A 20,475-nucleotide genomic window follows, 5' to 3' on the forward strand; every position below is an offset into this window, starting at 1 on the left:
GAGCTAATTACCCCTTTTACACCCGCGAGACAAAAAAAAACAAAACAAAAACCTTTTTATTTAAATATCTTAAAAAGTCACGTCAGCGCGAAAGCGAGACAAGCTCTCGCGATGTGACACGAGAAACAAAGATGGTTTCAGAAATACACCGTCGCCGAGACGGATGACGTCACAGCAAGGGCCGTTACCCATATCCCTCGCGCGTCTGCAGAACTCGGCCAGGCACGATTCGGGTCACGTGTCAGCAGGGGGAGCCCGAATGTGGCGCCGAGCTCCGGCGTGGGGCACCAGCCATTGAGGAGGCTTTTCAAAGCTTTTCAAATGTCACTCCTTACATCAGCTGACATATTCAAAGTGCATGCAGGCATGCGCAAAGGCGCACCTGAAAGGTTAAAACTAGAACTTGACACTTGTTCTTCTGCCGCACGGCCCTTGTAAGAATAATCTGCCATAGGAAGCAAGATCCTCGCCGCCACTTCCCTGCTTACTTTCTCTCAAGCAAAAATCTCTAATAGCGCTGACCTCCCGTCTCTAGCACAGGGAGGGGACTCGGCTCTTCTGATGCTGAGACTGGAGTTCTTGCTGACATCTGCGAGCCCGACACTGACCCCTCCCCCCTTCACAAAAGGGTCTGAAATAACGCCTTTCAGCCACGCTGGTCAGGTTAGGTGGTACAAGTAGCTGGGTAGGTAAAAAAAGACAAATAATGTCAAACGAAACTCATCAGCTAACACGGATAGTAGTTGGGAGGCGTGACAAGCTAACATGATAAGGATGCTCACGAGGATGTTGGCTGCACGTGTAGTATTAATAATAATACTCCATAATAATAATATACTCTATTATAATCATCATTGTAAAACGAATCTCAACAGCAAGAACTTTATCGCGCAGTTCTACACACGTGAAAAAAAGGTGGGGGGGGGGAGTGTTTAACAATTCAAACACAAAGATATATGAGATATAGCGTACATACACACCCACAGGTAACCTGCAGGTAACAGTCAAATGCAAGCTGAGGTGGACATCAGGGCCGAACGGGACGGGAGGGAGACAGGGAGGAAGAGACGATCTTTAAAACATCTTTTGTCTTTTGCTTTCACCTTGTCATCACCCGTTCTGTTCCTCTTCAAAATCTTTGAGAGCTTCTTTATATTTTAGATGATGATGATGATGATGATGATGATGATGATGATGATGACTCTGTGCCCGGCTCATAGTAACACCCGTTTGCTTATAAAGCGGGGCTTAGGATTTTAATGTGTCCAAATGTTTCTCTCAACTTGGCATCTTAGCATTGGATTGTCAGGTGTAGTGTCTCGTCATCACACGCTCAACTTCCTCTTCTCCACTTCATGCAGCATTCTGGGTAACACTACTGAAAGGCATTCTACTTAAATATGAGGACAACTACCTAATTCAGCCAGTATTTTCAAAAAACATATCCAGAAAAATTATTCTCTTCGTGTTTTTGAACTCTGTAATCAGAGTGACTTCAAGGTGAGGTACAATACAAGCTGGACGGTGGTCCTGGCTTATTCAAAAGCAGGTGACGTCACATCCAGGTGCAAATCTTTTAAGTCATGGAGGATGCTGAGAGTTCTCAGTGCAACAACAACATTTTAGACAAGTTTGGGGAGGGGTTACAGTTGGGCATTGACAGTAACAGTGAACTGTACTCACGTTTGTTGGAGGAGGATCGCCCTCAGGACTTTGCTGCGCGGACTCTCGCGTCTTTCCACCCGGCCTTTGGTCACCAAGGTCAGTAGAGACAGCAGTAGCTGCAACACGTACATCAGCGACACGTCAACAACGACAGTCACAGCCACGGTCCTGAGCATGTCTCATGCAGTTAGTATAGTTAGTGTATTTAATACATTTAGTGTAAAAGCTAGCTATTATTGTTGTCCTTTGTGCATGCAGTTTTGTCACAGAAAAATAAAATAAAATAAAAAAAAAACAACAACAGCAACATTTGAATTGTCAGGAAAAACTCAGCTCAGACAAAGACTGTAGACATTTTCAATTCCCGGTAGCATCCCCCGCCCAGCCTCCTTACCCTCCACCGCACCTCACATTACATGACCCAGTCTATTCAAGACTGAATATTATCGACAAAGATTTTCACACACTTCCACTTAATCCCCATGGGAAGATCAAACTACACTAATTAGTTTGTATGACGGGAAAAACTAGTTGGGGAGGGGATAAGCGAGGACAAGAGCACAGGGAGAAGACGGAAAGAAAGAAGACATGGAAGACAGGAAGAAGTCAATAACCTGACAGAGTTTGGGAAAATGGAGGACACGGCTACAGACATCCAGTCGTGAGCTGCAATCAACCAAGCGAAGCGCGAGATGTGACTCGTGTGGCGATAACTGCTGTGCACGTGACGTAGTTACACACGCGTACCTGTGTGTGATGGCGTGGGATGCTGAGTGTGCGAGTACATACTGATACTTATATAAGCTATACGTAGAGTGAATGTACATCACTGTTTGTGTGTATGTGCGTGTTTGTTTACACAGAGATATGTGTGTGTGTTTACACTAACATCTTTGTGCCTCACTGTCACGATGTATGTCCCGCTACTCTCCCTTCCCTCCATCGCCGGCTCGGTTGATGGCGAACTGTCCGAGCGAGCAGAAGGCGGCGAGTGAAGGAGTCAACAAGCAGACAACTTGTGATGCCTATTTGCACAGCAGTGTTTTGCAGATAAAAATAGTTCACGTAGGACTTTGTCCCCAAGAGAAAAATGGGATTTGAGCAAATATCCGTAAAGAATATTGCGACATCTTGCATTACTGCCCAGAAGTTTCATGAAAATATTGCAAAACTCAATTGCTTCCACAAGGCGAGGGGCGAACTTGTCTTCAATATTTCAGTCGCTACAAATGACATTTGCCTCAAAATGGTTTTTCAGTTTGAAAGAGTAGGACAGACGAGCAGACGCTTTCTTTGTTAACTGAGACACAGTCAGGATAGTGACGTGGTGTAGGATAGTGACGTGGTGTAGGATAGTGACGCAGTGCAGGATAGTCACACAGTCCAGGTAATGACACAGTGCAGGATAGTGAGACAGTGCAGGATAGTCGGACAGTGTAGGATAGTGACGTGGTGTAGGATAGTGACACAGTACAAGACAGTGGGAAATTGCAGGATGGTGACAAAACAGAAGTGTAACACAGTCTAGAAGAAAACTGTTTACTTGTATACAAAACCATGCTTGTGACAATATTTATCGCGATGGTGTTCATGGTTACAGCAGCAGTAAGACACGGAGGATAAGAGAGTTGGGGAAAGAAAGTAAAAAATGGAAAAGACTACTTAGAGAGAGATGGTGAGGGACAGTTCCTGTTGTAACTGGTGTGATGAACGTTTAAGTGTGAGTGTCACAGTGACACTACCTCTGATGCTCGTTCTTCTCTCTTTCACTATCAGTCTGCGATCCAAGGGACGCAACGTAAGTGTTAGAAAAAACACGGCGCCAGTTGTCTGCTCATTGATGATATCCCTTTAGTTTGGTTATTTTTTTTTTCACCGAAAGCTTCAAATGTCATCAAAGTGCCAGAATGCGCCGCATTCATGAAGCAGTCATCGTAACCCTGGGGTTAGTTATCGATAGGAAATGTTTGTGGTGTCAAATAATCAGAAATAAGTGTAGAGCCTGAAGTCGGCTGATCATCCAGAGGCCCCACCCTTGTGCACAGCCACAACCATGGCAACAGAGGGGTTAATGGGACTGGGGGAATGCTGCAGGTGAAGCAAACCTCGGGGTTACAGGTGTTGCTCTGGTTGACAGCTAAGGTCACAGAGTGTGACCTCAACCTTCTGATGGCTGTGATGGACCGTGCGCCTTAGACGTGGACAGTTCATCGTCTGTCTGCTTTGTTCACTGTTGATTTGAGCAGTAATGTCTGATATGTTTAGTGAGAAGTCGAGATGTGTTTAGTGAGAAGTCGAGATGTCTTTAGTGAGAAGTCGAGAAGTTTCTTTCCACGGGTGTGTCAGATCTAACCAACCGTGCTAGATCTAATGCTGATCGACGCTCGCGAGCTGTCACGTGACACGTGACCATGCTGCTTGGCTGAGTGAACTGTCCTAACGCATGTTTCCAACAATTATATTTCACATTTCACGAGGACAGTCGCAACTTTCTAAGCAATTAATTTCCGTCAGTAAATGGAGGAGACAATAACGACTTTTCATCAGAACACAAAAGAGATCAGAACGTGACCTACGTTGAACTCGATGAAGAGAGTGACAGCGCACTTCCATCATTTTTTAAGTGAAGGAGAACATGTCCTTATCACTAGGACACGCCACATATTTTGTAGTCATCAGGGAGGTATCTTCCACTGGGTGTAGGCTCCCTGTGGCAATCTTCGTAATGAGCGAGCAAAAGTTGCAGCAGATCGCAAGCAGGGGAGAGAACCTGGCGTCCTTCCGGTGAGCCTAAGGCGACTGGAGTAACCACCCCTGACACACGTGTCAACGTCAAGGCTAGCACCACAGAAAGAAAAGCTATTATCTACTGCTGCAGATGCACAGCGTGCGTGAAGAGATTATGCAACATGTCTAGAAATAACTCAACACCTTCACAGCACTCAGCAAGTAAATTAGAAATGCTCAGAATAGTACAAAGGACGTCGTTGTGCGGGTGTTGATGACGGAGGGTCTGTGGCTGTCCCATAGCCTGAAGTCTATAAACCCTCTGACCTCACCAGGACACAATGACACGGTCACAGTTCACTGCTGTCTACCCGATGTCTAAAGTAAGCGTGTTTAGGGTTAGAAATAGTCGACTCCGATACACGGGGAAGCACATTTCTTTCAAATTACCAAGCCGCCGAAAAAATGGCGATCAAAGAGCCAGGAGTTAAAACTACTCGTGACATTCAAAGGACAGAATGTGACTGTAAGTGTAGTGAATACTGAGAAGACAATCAATGGGTAGTTACTTGATTGCTGTAGAGTCTGAGGCCGCTACAAACTGAAGCTACCCCGGGGCGAGCTAGTGCAGCCTGTGGAGGTCTGCGACATTCAGCAAGAAAGGACTTCATCACAAGGCCAGGCCGAGGTCGTGGGGCAGTCTGTCGGTAAACTATTCCCTGACTAGGAGGGCTTTGCCATCAAATCCTCGGCTACCGATGCCATGTGGGTAGGTGGATAACCCAGGGTGGGTAGTCATCCCCACCATTTTCCCTCTGAGTAATTATGGGGTGTTAATCTGAGGACCTGGTATGACAGCAGCAGACTGAAGGAGGAAAACGTCCTGCACGTGGCACGTAGTGACAAGTCCTTACCATGCCTGACAGCATCAGGTCCTTAGTACTTTAACGCCAGACATTGCCTCTTTGGAAATATAGTTCGGTCGTCGTATGACTAAGCTGACTCAGCAACGCCAGAAAGAGTCGTGACGAGCAGACTCATTAATCTGCCAGCGTTCGCTACTCAATGTCACATAAGCTATACTGGGATGCGGAGAGGCTGCAGGAGGAGACGTTCCACCCAGAAATATCCGCGGATCGTGAGTTGCCCTCGTCCCACTGCTCGCTGCCCTCAACGATAAACTACCTCAACGTTGAAGGACACTCACGCACCTGAGGCAAATGCTGATGTGAGTGGCTCATTTTCAGTTTCCATGTTTGCCCTCACATCTTGATCGCGACGATTTACGACGAGCACATCTGGTGTCCTGCGCCGCCAGTCTGTGGTTGCTGTTGTGCAGCCTGGTCCTCTCACCCAAGTGATGTGTCTGGAAAGGTCCTTCGATTGATCGCCCATGATGACTACCCGACTGTTTCCTTATTTCTGTCACACACCTCATTAACAAAGATGAGGGCGCCACTATTCACGAGCGGGCGGCACTTGAGGACATGACGATATATGAGATGCAGCGAGCGACTTTAATATTGCAGGACTGTTTGTTTGCCGAGCTTGTGAATCAGCAAAGTCAGCTAATAGTCAACAAGAACGGGATGCGACAGCTAAGGTTATTTTAACATTCAGCAATATTTTTTGTTATCACTATAAATAAACTAGAAATGAATGTGCGACAAGGTGAGTTGTTTCAATGACCTCTGCAAATGAAATGTTTGTCATCCTCTACTACTTGTACTTTGTCTGGGGCCATCGTCTCTCTTTTCTATGAATGTTAGTGTTATCATCGACGCATCATCCTCTGTTGTATCCTAGATCACTGCAGTCTGTAAGTCTGTAAGTCTGTAAGTCTGTAAGTCTGTGAGTGTGCAGCCTGTGAGTTGTGTCCATGTTCCTTGAGCTTTGCAGGCTCAGTGGCATACACCCATCTCGCCGCTTTGTGCGACTAGAGAAGCTCGTGTCTGTTTTTGTGTTATCCCGGCGAGATTACAGCAATTCCTTGCTTGCCGATCTCCCTAACCACTTACTGGACAAACTTCAAAGGGCTAAAAATAATGTTGTCTTCCGAAGGCGAGAAGCAAGCCTTAGTACATTCCTTCCCTCACGAAGCTCACCGCAGTGACTGGCATTGATTACAAGATGGCCACCCGTGCTACCCGTGTCTTCACGGCCTGAATATGAATCCTGAATCCATGCCATCGCATATGGTGTTCACTTGTAGGATCCAGTCTCTGTTGCAGAAGGTACAGTTGGTACATGCACCACCTCCTCCTACACCAGGAGGTCCCTGTCTTGGGGCTGTCCGTTGCCTGTGTGTCTGTGTTGGCATGGCGTAGAACTAATCCCACATTTCTAATGAAGCTGTGAGATCTCTTCAACATGCAAGGAACGAGTGGTAAATTCGTGGTAAATGTCTCAGCTTCTTCTAAGTAAGTTTAGAGAATGTGACGAGCAAACGCGTGACCCACCCTCCCACCCAGGCTCCATCCCCCTCTCCGAAACCCACAATGGATTCATAAAAAGGTTGAAATTTATTGTTTATAGAAGAAAGGCTTTGAATTTTTAAAAAGCAAAACACTGTGCTGGCGGAAGTCCGCAAGTTAGCGAGTTTTTCTTTGAGAGTAAGGTGGGGGAGACGGCTGTGTCGCCATCGCTGATTGGTCCACGCTGCACGTCACGTGGCGATGAGAGTGCTGACGCTAGCTGTTCAGACGACATTCCGCCAGGAGACTTTTTGTTGTATTTTTATCACTGGCTGCCGCTAACAGCCGGGGTGGGCACGCGCCAGTACCCCCGCATCTTCTCGGGTGTCAAGTGAGTGATCGATAAATGTTTCTGGATGCTATCATCTCCAGCCAAACAACTTCAACTTTTCACTTCTGTCTCCAGGGCTGCGCGCCTGAGTCCCCCGCCCCCAGCTGGGGGAGTAGATATTCAGCTAGATATTCCAGAGGGGGGTGTACAACTGTACAGATAGACACGTGCAGCGAGTGCCGCAGAACAAAGCACGGTTGCTGTTAAAACGACAAAAGCGCGAGGCCAGAATGGTTCACTGGGCACAACTGCCAACAGCATTTGCTCAAGCCGAGACAGAGGAGGATAGAAAAGGTTAATGAAGGCGAAAATTGTCACCTAGTGTTGTGGAGCTCCTGAGAGAGAGAGAAAGTAACTATTCCATTACTAAATTGCTTAACGTCAGAGAAGAGGACGAGCGCACATTTGTGAGTGTACGTGCGTGCGTGCGTTTGTGAGTGTGTGCTCGCCACTCGGGTCAGGTGCCATGAATGTAACATCGTTTGTACGTAGAACTATAGGTAATAATCATCTTCGTACAGGATAGGACGGAAGAAGGAATGAGTGAATGAGTTTATTTTTCGTTTAGAAATAATACCATTAACCGCAGAGGAAAGTTTGCTTTTAACCAAAAGAAAATATTGCTGTTGTGGTCTTTGAATGAAGATGATTGCAATGATGGTCAGTACACACCTACAGCAACAGAGGCCTGTTTCATCGTAGATCAGCGGCCAGGACGACGTTGTAGTGTGTTGTAAAAGGTGTGCGGAGGAATAAAGGGAAATAACACAACTCGAGACAAAGTTTTTTCCGATATCAGACTTTCTTCTCCCTTTCTCTCTCTCCCACCCAGTGCGATAAGTTCTATCAATATGAACGGGCCAGAAAATTTCGACAACTCTCCTATTCTGCCCCTCGCTCCTCCATCACAACATCTGCTTATCGCTGCTGTCCACAGGACTGCAGCCTCGACCAACGTAACGCGGGAGAGAGCCACGCTCGCCGTCTGTACGTAACTCGGGAACTGCAGACCCGGTGTCTGTACGTAACTCGGGAACTGCAGTCTCCGTACATAATGTCACGTGGCAATCGATGAAGGCAAATGTTTGGCCGCTAAAACTGTCGACATCAGCCCCTTTCATCCGCCGCCTAGGTACGCGCCATCACGCGACTTTCTGGGAAACCCGGGCATCAGATGCTCTCCTCCGTGTTGCGAGCAAGGGGCCGCTACTACAGCTCCGACACCAGCTCTCGAGTTTCTCCGCCTGAGACCCCGGGTACCGCTGGGTACGCTAGCTCGTGTGTATGATCACTGGGTGAATTGTCAGCTAGTCTTGCCTTCCCAGTCTGTACCACCCTACAGGTGAGTTGCCGACAAAAGCAGGACAGGCTCGTCGTAAGAGCAAGCTTGTTGGAAGAGGCAACAGAGAGGTGGACACCGTTCATGAACGATTGCATTGTAACATCAATATTTAGCAATAGAATCTAAAAATATTCCCCTCCCCAATTTTTGTCATAAGAAAACAGACCTCGAGGTACAATTGTTGGCCTCGCCGAAGAAGAAAGTGCTTATAATGTTTAGCAGCCATTGCGGGTTGGCAGTAGATAGACAAACAGGTAGACGTGCAAGAAAGCAGGAAAGAAAGAATGCAATAAAAAGTGTTTTCCTAAATAGCATCTGGCTGAATGTTTTGCTGATGCAATATAGGAGCTGACAAAGTCAATAGATTCTACGATTGAGACAGAAATGCCAAACTGTAATAAGTAAAGGCAGTCCGTTTCAGGTTTCTTTTTGTCATATTTCAGCGTGTGATGCAAACGTTCGCAAAGTTCACGTCTGTGATTAAGCCCGCTGCTCCACACTTCTGTACAGACGCAGATTAAGACAGGAGAAAAAGTAGTTCTCCTACTGACAGCAGTTAGCATCGCCACTGAGGAGGCAGCGGCAACTTTATTGAGCGACCTGAAAGAAGAAAGCACGCAGACGAACACTAGTTTTGCTGCAAAAACACACAAGGTGGGGTAGCAGGTGATGGTGACGAGGGGGGAGAGTGCTGTCGTGGGCGGGGTTGAAATGCGATGTCGACGACAATTGCGATGAAAACTACCGAAGAAACCGACGGCGGCAGAGTTTCTTTCTCTTGGCCTGGCTTGCTGGTTGAGATCAGCTTTCGAGAACAGTCTTCGCAAGACGAACGCTGACTGTTGACATATAATCCAATCACTGGAATCGAGAAGGTCGCCTTTACTCCAGGGAAGCTTTGAGGGCCGCCGACAAGTGTAAATGCCTTGGATGTGAATTTAGACTGAGGTAAACAGAGGTAGGACAGACAGACAGACAGACAGACAGACAGAAAGGCGGGCAGGCAGACAGGCAGGCAGGCAGACAGACAGACAGGCAGGCAGGCAGGCAGGCAGGCAGGCAGGCAGGCAGGCAGGCAGTCAGACAGACAGACAGACAGACAGACAGACAGACAGACATGGTAATGCAGGCAAGCGAACGACTTAAAGCTGTCTGTAGAACGCATACATGGAGACTGTCATCGCCACACGTGTGCTAAAATATCATGACGCATTTTCCTCTATTCCAGATTCATCTCCATCAGAAGTTATATCACAGGAGCGGACACGAACACACACACACACACGTTTTCTCCTCTCAGTGTCACTGCTTCCCTCCCTCGCTCTCGCCAGCGTCACAAATCTGTTTACACTCGTAAATATTCAGTTAGTTGCTCTGTAGGCGCTATTTTGGTGGCTCACCTTATCGTCTGATAGCCAGTGGGGGGGGGGAGGTTCTACAATGCACGTGTGCAGTAAGGGGGGACGTGCACAGTCGTGCAAAAGGACAGTTGGGGTAGCACACAGAAGTACAGTGATAACAGAGACGAGTGGCAGTCGGGGGAGGGTTAGTGCACCCATATGTCAGCTTGCCCCCCATTTCCCTCTCTCTGTCTCTACTTTGCACTCGGACTTTAAATTGCCCACAGGGACTAATAAAGTTGTTGTTATTGTTATTGTTATTGCTAAAGTAACAGAACATCACGTGCTTGCAGAACATCACGTGCTTGTGAGGTCGTCTACCACTGAGGTACGGAGACAAGGAAAGTTGAGTATGGGAAAGAAGAGAGGCATAGGGGTACTGTGTACCCGAGATGACAAGTGCAATACCGTGAGGTAGCTTACATACAGAGCTTGGTGTACTCTGGGTTACAAAGGTCCAGTTTCCAGACTGCATGTTGTGCAGCCTTTCTATCCAAAGAACTCAGGGCGATCAGGATATAAAACACAGTGATATCCTGAAAATATTGCACAGGTTTTATAAATCTAATTTGGTGGGTATCATGGTTCGAATATCAAAGCATGGATTGTAACAATTAATGTTTTCTTCTCATCATCGCTACCGTTGACAGAGGAGCGTCTTGTTGATGAAGACCGGCTTTTTATTCCAACCGAGGGTTGACTGAGTGCATCGCATTAGAGAACAACAGTTGCCGAGGTTGTAAGCCTTTGAGTAGGCACGTCATTATTTGTGTTTTTATCTTTAATTAATTTGGTTTATTTTGGGAGGTAGTTTTATGTTTGGGGTTTGCGTTTGCTATTGACTGTCAATTATAGACTTGCTTTGAGAAATTCTGTCTGACAAAGGACAGTAGGATGTTGATTGCCACCCAGTTACAACTATCAATGAAAGTTTAAAACCAGAGCGGAAAGATTCTGTACTCAGAATAGTCTTAGGAAAATAAAAGTCTTTCTAAGCTGCAAGTCAAAGCAAGACAAGGGTTGCAATGGTTGCAATGGTTTCTTTTTTACCTTAGGTGCATTTAGAGCAAATGAAATAGAAACGACAATATACACATGTGCAAAGTGAAGACTATGTATTATTTTAATGTAATATAACTTCGCAGAAGGAAAGGAACATCAGAAAATAATCCTAAACTAATGTCTAGAAGACTAGGTGTGAGGTGACATATGTCTTCAGTGTTTCTCTTGTCCATCTGGCCTCCACTTGCTGAGAAAACACGGTTATACCAACATGTTGTGTATACAATAGGCTCCAGCACCCTCTCTACACATCTAACGATGCTCACACCAGTGATCAAAGGTATTAGAATGACAGGCTTGGCTCATCACTGTAATGCTCACTTGACATGGACCACTGCGTCCACACACATGGTGCATGACATGTCGGGTGTTCCGGTTCAGCAGCTGACAAAGCATTCAGAGTTTCCCAGGCATGAAAGTGGAAGTACATCTCTGATGTTAGAAACTTACTCAGCGGTCACTTCATTTAGTCGCCACAACTGGTCACCAGTCTTGTCCCCGCATTAAAATTTCATCCTTATCTCATCATCTAGGCATTATCTCCCCCTGCTTTGCTGCCATCTTAATGACGTGGTTGATGAGCGGCAATGTGTTACTCGGGGCCTGCGAGTGCGCCACCTACAAGAACTCCACGGCATCGTTTGCAAAGGAAGGTAGAATGAAAGAGTTGCTGCTAGGTGGGATGGATCTGTGTGCCCACCTGTGTGTGTCCACGCCTCGCGATCGAACACCCGTTGGGTGAGAGTGGGAGGATAAGTACGATTGGCAACTTCATCACAAATGTCATTGAAGAGACGTGTCATTACGAAGATGTCTCTTCAGCAAAACATGTTTCCTTCTCCAGTACATTCTCATTCTCAGAATAGCTTGAAGAGAAAAAAAATGTTTATTTTATTTATTTTAAAATATTCCCGCTTTGTGAAGGTGTGCAGTGCGCGTCACGTGATGGATCCCAAGAGGAAGGCAGAAGCTCGCTGTGGCAAATTAACGGTTACAGGACATTCTTCATCTCGCGATGTGTGGCGAAGTTTTCTGTTCTAAACACAAGTTTTGGTGGTTTACAGAAAACCCACAGTTTCCTAGCAGCAAGCGTGTGTCCAGAATTCTTTGTGACAGCAAAGTTGGTTGACAGTCACAGCCGTGGGGCCAGCTGTGGCCATCAAACTACGCAGTTAGCCCCCTTGACAATATGCCACAGAATGAGGAAGACGGGAATTATTGTTGTCCGAGTTAAATATTTTATTATTGTGACAGGATCAGAGCACACCAATACAGTGTTAAGGACATTTGATAAAAGTTATTTCCTTTCATTACCTTGGCCCTTGTGGTCTTAACTTCCCAGTTGCCTCCCTTGAGAATGTGACGCTTAATACTTGTTATGCAGCAGGCAGAGGTGGTGTCAGAGGTGGTGTAGCAGACACACGTGGTGTCAGGTGGTGTCAGAGGTGGTGTAGTAGATATACGTGGTGTCAGGTGGTGTCAGAGGTGGTGCAGCAGATATACTTGGTGTCACTTGGTGTCAGAGGTGGTGTAGCAGGCAGATGTGCGCAGTCAGCAAAGGATGTGCGTGCGCACTGGCCGCCGGGCTAAAAATAGATCAGCCTCTGCTAACGAGCGCCCTCTGTCGGCCGGTGTTATTTTGCTCAGCGCCATCAGTGTGGGCGACTACAGCTTACAACGGACTCTGGCGATTACAGAGAGTAAAGAAGACGATGAGGGGAAAGAAGTCGCGAGAATTCGCAGGATCTTGTGTCCTGCTTAAAGGTGGAAGCTTCTATTCATGAATGGCAGGTCGGAGCAGCCATTGACACAAACATTCATTGAACAACAGAAGTTTGACACGAGAGATTATTTATCAAACAAATCATCGTGAATGACACCTCGACAAGCCTCGGCCTGCGCCTCATAACGCATAACGACGTCAAAACTGCGCCTGACGTCATTGTGGCACACACGAAATGACGCAAGAAGGAGACTAGACAATGTCCGCATTTGTGATTAGGGGAAAGTCATGAAGCGCTCTTGCCTCTAAACACATACAGAGATATATTATATACACACCGACACACACACAGATATATATATACACCGACACACACACACACACACAGATATATATATACACCGACACACACACACACACAGAGATACACACACAACCACACACACAATCACACACACAATCACACAGAGATACACACACAACCACACACACAATCACACACACAATCACACAGAGATACACACACACACACACGTTTTCCCCATTGTACCCCAGCACGGCACGTGTCCAGTGCCCCTAACAGCCGTCGTCTAGCGATAACGCCGTGTGACGACGAGTGCTCGCCTACAGAAGTCTGTGATTGCCGTGTGGCCGCCCACCGACAGGCCGGGATGGCGAAATGTTGACACACACTGTGCAAAACATCAGCCACAAGATTTTCGATGTAATACAATCTTTAACTACGGCTCCTACGCGTAGGCTCGCACGCACGTTGGCATGCACGTGCACCCCGTCCTTCCACAGACACACAGATGTGGAGACTGGCCTGCAGTCTTGTGAGTCCCGTTAGCCCTGGTCTGACCTCACACCTGTTGTAGTTCTCTGTTGTACCTGTCACCTAAGTTGTACTGTTCGCATGTGATTATTATGGCGGACGCAGCTGCCACCAGTGGTGACAATGAAGGACCAATGGTACTAACGACCCGTCCATTAAACCAAACCGTTTGTGTGCTGAATTCCAACTGGACGGACCGGACAGACACACGGTGACCGTGGAATGTGGGTTCATACAGTTCATCACTAACTTGTATTGCGATGTCCGCACAGGCCACACGTTCGGACAGAAAGTCTGACTGTTGATGGCCTGTGGGGCCAGCTTGAATATTTGTGTCAACACATCCCGTCACCAGCAGTCCACTCAACAGGTGTCCCTGCCAGGTGTTGAACTGTTTTAGGTCTTCAGCTGTGTCCACTGACTACTGACTACCGACTACCGAGCGCTGCCCACTGATTATGAACACGGACCATTAACCACCGATCACCGATCGCCTTGTGACGCTTGTGACGACGATGGAGAAGACGAATGAAGAGAAGAAAGGAGAGGTGATAAAAGTGAGGATAGTCATGATGATGATGATGTGGTGGTAGTGCTGGAAGAATAAAGTGATAAAGGCAGAAGGTGTAAGATTCAAATGAGTTCTGCAAGCTGTAGAAACTCCATCGTTACCGCCACTTAGTTGTTGTAGCAGTGCTGCAGGTGGCGAGGACAGGTCTCAGCCCTCACATCAACACCTGCAGTCCGACATCGTCAGCAGTGTCCGACTATGTCCGACTATGTCCGACTAGTGAGCTGGCAGGCTTTGTTCCTGACATCATGCAGTCCCCACACCGTCTAGCAGTCAGTCTGCTGTTGCTTTGTCATCTCCTGATGCCGTCCGGACAATTTGGAGAATCAGCTCAAGAAAGCTCTCTAAATGTTGTCCTCATCTGAGCCGATAATTCTCCATCCCAGCCAGCACGCGAAATACACGCGAGGTCACAAAGAGATTTTCTCTTCATCACCCACTGCTTGCACGACAAAATGTCGGCTGTCCGACTATCATTCAAGCTTCAGTCTTTTCATTCCTACAAAGCACTGTGTGTCAATTATTTATTCTTTCGGGATACTAAAATAAGGACAACATGTTGTCTGAAAACAAGCGGTGGGGTGGCGAGGCGCCCACAGGAATGTGGAGTTGGAGTCATTTCACTCGGCAATGGTCACGTGACACTAGTCTCTGGTTGCGTGAGGAGTGGCGGTTGCATGTGCGGGTGGATAAAGTAATTTCCGATGCTTACTGAACGTTCAAAGATCGATAGATAAGTACCCAAGCGACGGGCTTTAACGACTCTTTCCTCCATTATGCGCTCTCAAGATGGCGCTGGCAAACGAGCCCGGCTGAATTTGATTGGTCAAATCTTCAAAGGGTGAAGGTCAACCTCAACGTTTGTTATCTGTTAGCTCTGCGAGCTGAGTTCCTGGCTCCTGGTCCACAGGATGGGATTACTTGGACAAGAGACAGTCGTATTTGTACACGGGGTATGTGTGTGTGTGTGAGTGAAAGCGAGACTACTGACCTCATTTAAATCTAGTTACCTCAGCAGCAGCTCCGCAACTTTCATCGCCGCTGCAGCCTGGTCCTCGATGTCGATTTTCAGAATCTGCTCGCCTACACTTCATCGACTGATGTTGCTATTTTTAGCCTACGCGTGCAGAGGGGTCGCATGGCTGCCATTTTATTTTCTGATTCCACAGACTAAGCGACCCTGACCTCGGGTTAAGCTTGAACAGAACGAATACTTGCCAAGGTGGCACAACTCGAGCAGGTAGTAATACTTTACAAGGTGGTGACGGTTTAAACCACGTGCACGTTTAAAAGCAATGACAACAGATAGGTTGATGCCGGACTGTCATGACAACATAGATACATATGACTATGTCAGTATAGTCAGTAATCAAAAGTCACGCCTTCCACTAACAGACGAAGATCTGTCCACTGCTGACCACAGTAGCCACTCACAACTCAGTATTCACAGTTTTCAGGAGAGAATTCACTTTTCCACTGTATGTCCTCAATCTATAAATAACATGCTTGTCTCATTCTAGTCTACTCATGTCTTGTCCAATCTCGTCTTCAACAGAAGGACTTCTGTATCCCCGTCTCCTTCAGCAAACATTTCTCAGTACTGCATGTTGTTGTTCTTAGTTTCTATTTATTTTAAGTAATTTATGTCTACTCTATGTTTACACCAAAGGTGTTTGCGTGATGTTGCGAGAGTTTATAAGTAATTTATGTCTACTAATTGTTTACAACAAAGGTGTTTGCGTGATGTAAGAGTTGTCGAGAAGCTTATGTTCCTTCATTGAATAATGAGCAGCAATTACACATAAATAAAAGAAGCCCTTGTGACTGTACATACACGCAATGTTTGTTCGCTGGCATCTAGAACTCCTGCTTGGGTTTTATTTTGCTTATCTGTCATACAACACTTCGTCTTTCTTTGGACTTTTCTCGTACACGCGGCAAAGAGATTTTGAGGAGCAGTTACTAGGGTGACTGTAAGAAAATGACCCAGACACCTCTAAAACTGTAGCAAACACAGATTTTCTCAGAATGTCGTTCTCAAGGTTTATTTATGCAACAGTCTAAAAACTGTGTAGAAAAAATATTGGAAGATAACGACTGTTGAATAACTGCTTGTTTATACTTGGATGCGCTACCCAGCGAATGTTTCCCAGCTTGCAGCGCGTTGCACGAGGGCGAGATGCTGTTGTCGCCAGCACTTTTTTCTTTGCAGCCACAGAAAATAGAAGCCAGTGAGCTCATTCTTGGCATTCCGACACCCGATACACTTCAACGGAAAATTCGCAAAGTTTGGCTGACTGACAGTTCTGAAAATACACTACATCATAACATAAACATCTTGTCGGCATCATACATCGTCTTCATACAGTCTGAATCCAAATATTGTCTTTTTATACACTCTACATAATAACATTGTGTCTTGATACAGTCGACATGATAATTGTGTCTTCATACACTGTCATATATATTGTACATCATGCAGTTGACATCATGACTCTGTGTCTCTATACACTCCGCATCCCGTTACCTTGTTACTAAACTACAAAGTTTTCTTGTTCAACATCGTAATTTATTCTAATGATGGCCGTCGTCATGTTTGCGGACATTCACAGCAACATGGCCTTCACATCCCACAACTACCAGCCGCTGGCAGCAAATGGCAGGCGTGGAGCTTGGATTTCTCAAATAATAATAAATTGTAATAAGCCTCCTTGATTCTTGTTTGATATACAACATCCTGCTGTGTCGTACAGGTGTGTAGGCTGAAGGTTGTGCCAGACGCCATTAGCTCCTGTGTTACCTGGACATCGGGCAGGTGACAGTTGTGTCTGACAGACTTCTTACATCGTCACCTTACTGACTTACAAACATCACTATGAAACACAGGGAGAGTCCGTGATGTCACAGGTGTACACAGGTATGCTTCCTGTGCTTTTGTGTGGGAGGGATAGGAAGATAAATTTCTAGGTGGCAACATTTTGTGAGGATTGCCATAGCAACCGATGACTGCTTTAGGTAAAAAAGGCGAAAATTGTACTTGGCGCAGTGGATGCTGCAAACTGTCATTGGTTTGTCACCGGTATATACAGGTGACATCTCACTGTAGCACTGACACTATACAGTGTCACGGTATATACAGGTGACATCTGTCTGTAGCACTGACACTATACAGTGTCACGGTATATACAGGTGACATCTGTCTGTAGCACTGACACTACAGTGTCACGGTATATACAGGTGACATCTGTCTGTAGCACTGACACTATACAGTGTCACCAGTATATACAGGTGACATTGTATTGAGCAATAATAAGCATCAAGTCCAGTTAAATAACTCACTCCTGACACTAACCCCAGACGTTAATTACTCCTCCGGCGGTTATTACTTTCTACCTTCTAACTCGTAAGACTGTAGTGTGACAGTAGGTCACAGCAAGCTTTCATGCGGACGATATGCAGACATCTGCAGTGGACAGGTGAGGCAATAATTATGGTCACCTGGCAGAAGACACTTCCACACGTAAAGCCTCCTTTGCAGCCACGTGGCCCTGCTTCGTGTCGTCCATAGAGGTGGACACACATACCGGCCACTGAGGTCACAACACCTGGACAGGTAGCATCGTCACAGTCTCCTTCCTTGCGTTCTTGTCGCGGATGATGCGACACCTGTGACTTGTCGGCTGTGAACAATGAACATCTACTTCACAGTGTCAGTCAGTCACTATAGGGTCAAAGGTGGGATGTCCAGCTGGTTTGCACGTCTTGCTTTGTTTTTTATTTTTGTTTTTGTCCTCAAGGTGTCGTGGTAGCGTCTGTAGACAACGCGTGACGGTATTGAACGCAAAATGAACAGAAAACATTCGGTGACCAATCTGGGCTTGTCAGGAGTTCCGAGGCACACGACCCCAAGTTCCGAATTGATTCCAAGCTGAAAGAGCTGATGTGAATGACGGGTATATTTCCACCCGGAATGCGGAGCGTGCGTTTTTGTGTAACTGGAGAGAGGCTATCAGAGGGCCGGCCCTATTCCTCCACACCCGACACTGTGGGGGAGCGACACTTTGAGTGACCGCGACTTTCCATGGACGCACAGGTGGCATGGTGCGCCGCCATGACAGCATAGAGTTTGTGCTGGCCATGTAGGACACGCTCACCTACACACAGACACACAGGTGTGGTCACTGACTATGTCAAAGCAGACGACACCAGTGCAGGCCATAGGGTCACGTATAGCTACTGCACTGTCAGCCTCTTGGTTTGATCAGTCACGTGATGGGCAGTCGATAGAACTGCTTTTTACAGCGTGAGGCGCTTACAGTCGTTATCTTGACGTTACTGACAGTGACGTAATGAGCATTACACACAGTGACGTTATGAGCGTTGACGACAATGACGTCATGAGCGTTACACACAATGACGCGATGAGCGTTGCTGACAGTGACGTCATGAACGTTACACACAGTGACGTGATGAGCGTTGATGACAATGACGTCATGAGCGTTGCTGACAATTTCGCTATCAATGACGTCACGAGCGCTGCTGACAGCCACGTTGTACCGCTGGCGTAAAGGACAAGCTTGTGCATTGACGCTGACAAAGGTGTGTCGCCATTGATCAGTTCTGCTGCTTTCATTGATGTGGACGAATATGTTGTAATTATTGATCAATTACCTTATGGAAAATTCTTGCAGCGCGCAACCTTTTATAGCATCATGAAGGTCGCAAGAAAGGGGGATAATCACAAGAAAGGGGGATAATCACAAGAAAGCACGTGGGGAAATGGGGCATTGGGGGCGCGCATACACCAGAGAGAGAGAAGGAGGGGAGAGTAGCAGGGGGCGGCAGTGTACAGAGAACAAGGTGAGAGATAGTGGGAGGCAAGAGCAGACAACGCTACCTCCACGGTGTCAGGAGCGATATGGGGCGACCTTCCATGGCAGTATAAATAGATGGGTACACATATCAACAGACTAATAGAAATGCACTGCTTCGACTTATCTATTTACTTCTGACGTCACACACTCGGAACGAGGCTTCAGTCGAACTGTTTTCCTTGGTGTGAATGTCCAAGGTCATGAAAGACTGCAGTCGATCGTCTGCTCTCAGCAAAGGTTGTAGGGCGCCTGGGGTCGTGCAACGGTCACCACAGTCAGCAGGACAGTCAGCACAGTCAGCAGAGTCAGCAGGACAGGCACCTGAGTCAGCAGGACAGTCACCGCAGTCAGCAGGACAGTCAGCAGGACAGTCACCACGACAGCAACTACCTAACGGGAATGACACAGACTCAGCATCACGACCTCTGTGGTGGGATCCGTCGTTCCTAGGCAGTTGCTGCTTACCCTCGTGGTAGAGTTCTACCCTCCTTGTCTCCACTGTCTTCACAGTATTGTACCTCCCTGGCATTTCTCCACTCTGTGCTGCCACTGTACCATACTTGCAATTCTTCGATTTCGGTTTGCACTTAAGTGCCAGTCGATTCACTAATTACAAAGTAGTTTAAAGCAATGTTTCCATAACAACCCCTAGATATCGGAGGATTGATTGAACTGTGTAAGGAAGATCACAGATTTATTTTTAGAGGTAGGCGGTAAAAATATGTTTCCAAACCCCACAAGGGTATCGATGGAGTCGGTGAAGATCCCCGTGAAACAGAAAAGCTGATAACAGGTTAAGTTGTCCTTGCCAGATCCAAAGCTGTAAGCAACTTAAGAAAATAGGGGAGGGAATAAATAAAATAAAAAAATTAAATAATTAAAAAACAAAACATGATCAACAAGCGACTTTGACATTTTATCTTTAATTAAAAACTGCGTGTTGCTGACAAGTCTTTTCATTAACCGTGCCCAAGAAAGCCGTTCGTCTACCCTGTACCCCTACACAATTATAGATAATGAAAAATGAGAGTAGAACTGAATGAGTGAGGAACCAACGGTTTCCACTTCTTCTTTCGTTCAGACGATTTCTGCTCTCAGACGATGAGACGCTGACTCTAACTCTGTCCTGGAGAGCAAGGTAGTCTGGAACTTACCATGGGGCAGGCAGGATGGACTGTCTCCAAGTACTTCAATCACCTACACTATCTCGTGAAAGCTGTTCAGTAAACTGGGGTTTGGAGTATAGACATGCAAGGTGCTGAGTAAGTTGTAGACGAGGTGGCAAACTCCAGTTTGTGAGAGGTAAATACTCTTCCTTTCACCTTCGACAGTTTACTGATTCTTGTTTAGAACAGCTTTCTTTCTCTTTTTATCTCTCACTCATACTTGTCGCCACACCACGCAAAGATAAAAGGATATACACTGTTTTTTTTTTCTAACCTGCTGCCCACACGCTGAGAGGTATGTTTTT

General features: G+C 46.5%; 1 long non-coding RNA gene across 1 annotated transcript in view; it reads right to left on the reverse strand.

Annotated features, from left to right (window-relative positions):
• The window catches only part of LOC112554436, an 80,970-nt gene that overhangs the window by 12,208 nt on the left and 48,287 nt on the right, over positions 1–20,475 (reverse strand). The window contains exon 3 of the long non-coding RNA XR_003097236.1: positions 1,684–1,781. This is a non-coding gene — a long non-coding RNA (uncharacterized LOC112554436). The remainder of the gene's footprint in view (positions 1–1,683; positions 1,782–20,475) is intronic.

This window comes from Pomacea canaliculata, linkage group LG13 (assembly GCF_003073045.1).
Source record: "Pomacea canaliculata isolate SZHN2017 linkage group LG13, ASM307304v1, whole genome shotgun sequence".
NCBI classification, from domain to species: Eukaryota; Metazoa; Mollusca; class Gastropoda; order Architaenioglossa; family Ampullariidae; genus Pomacea; species Pomacea canaliculata.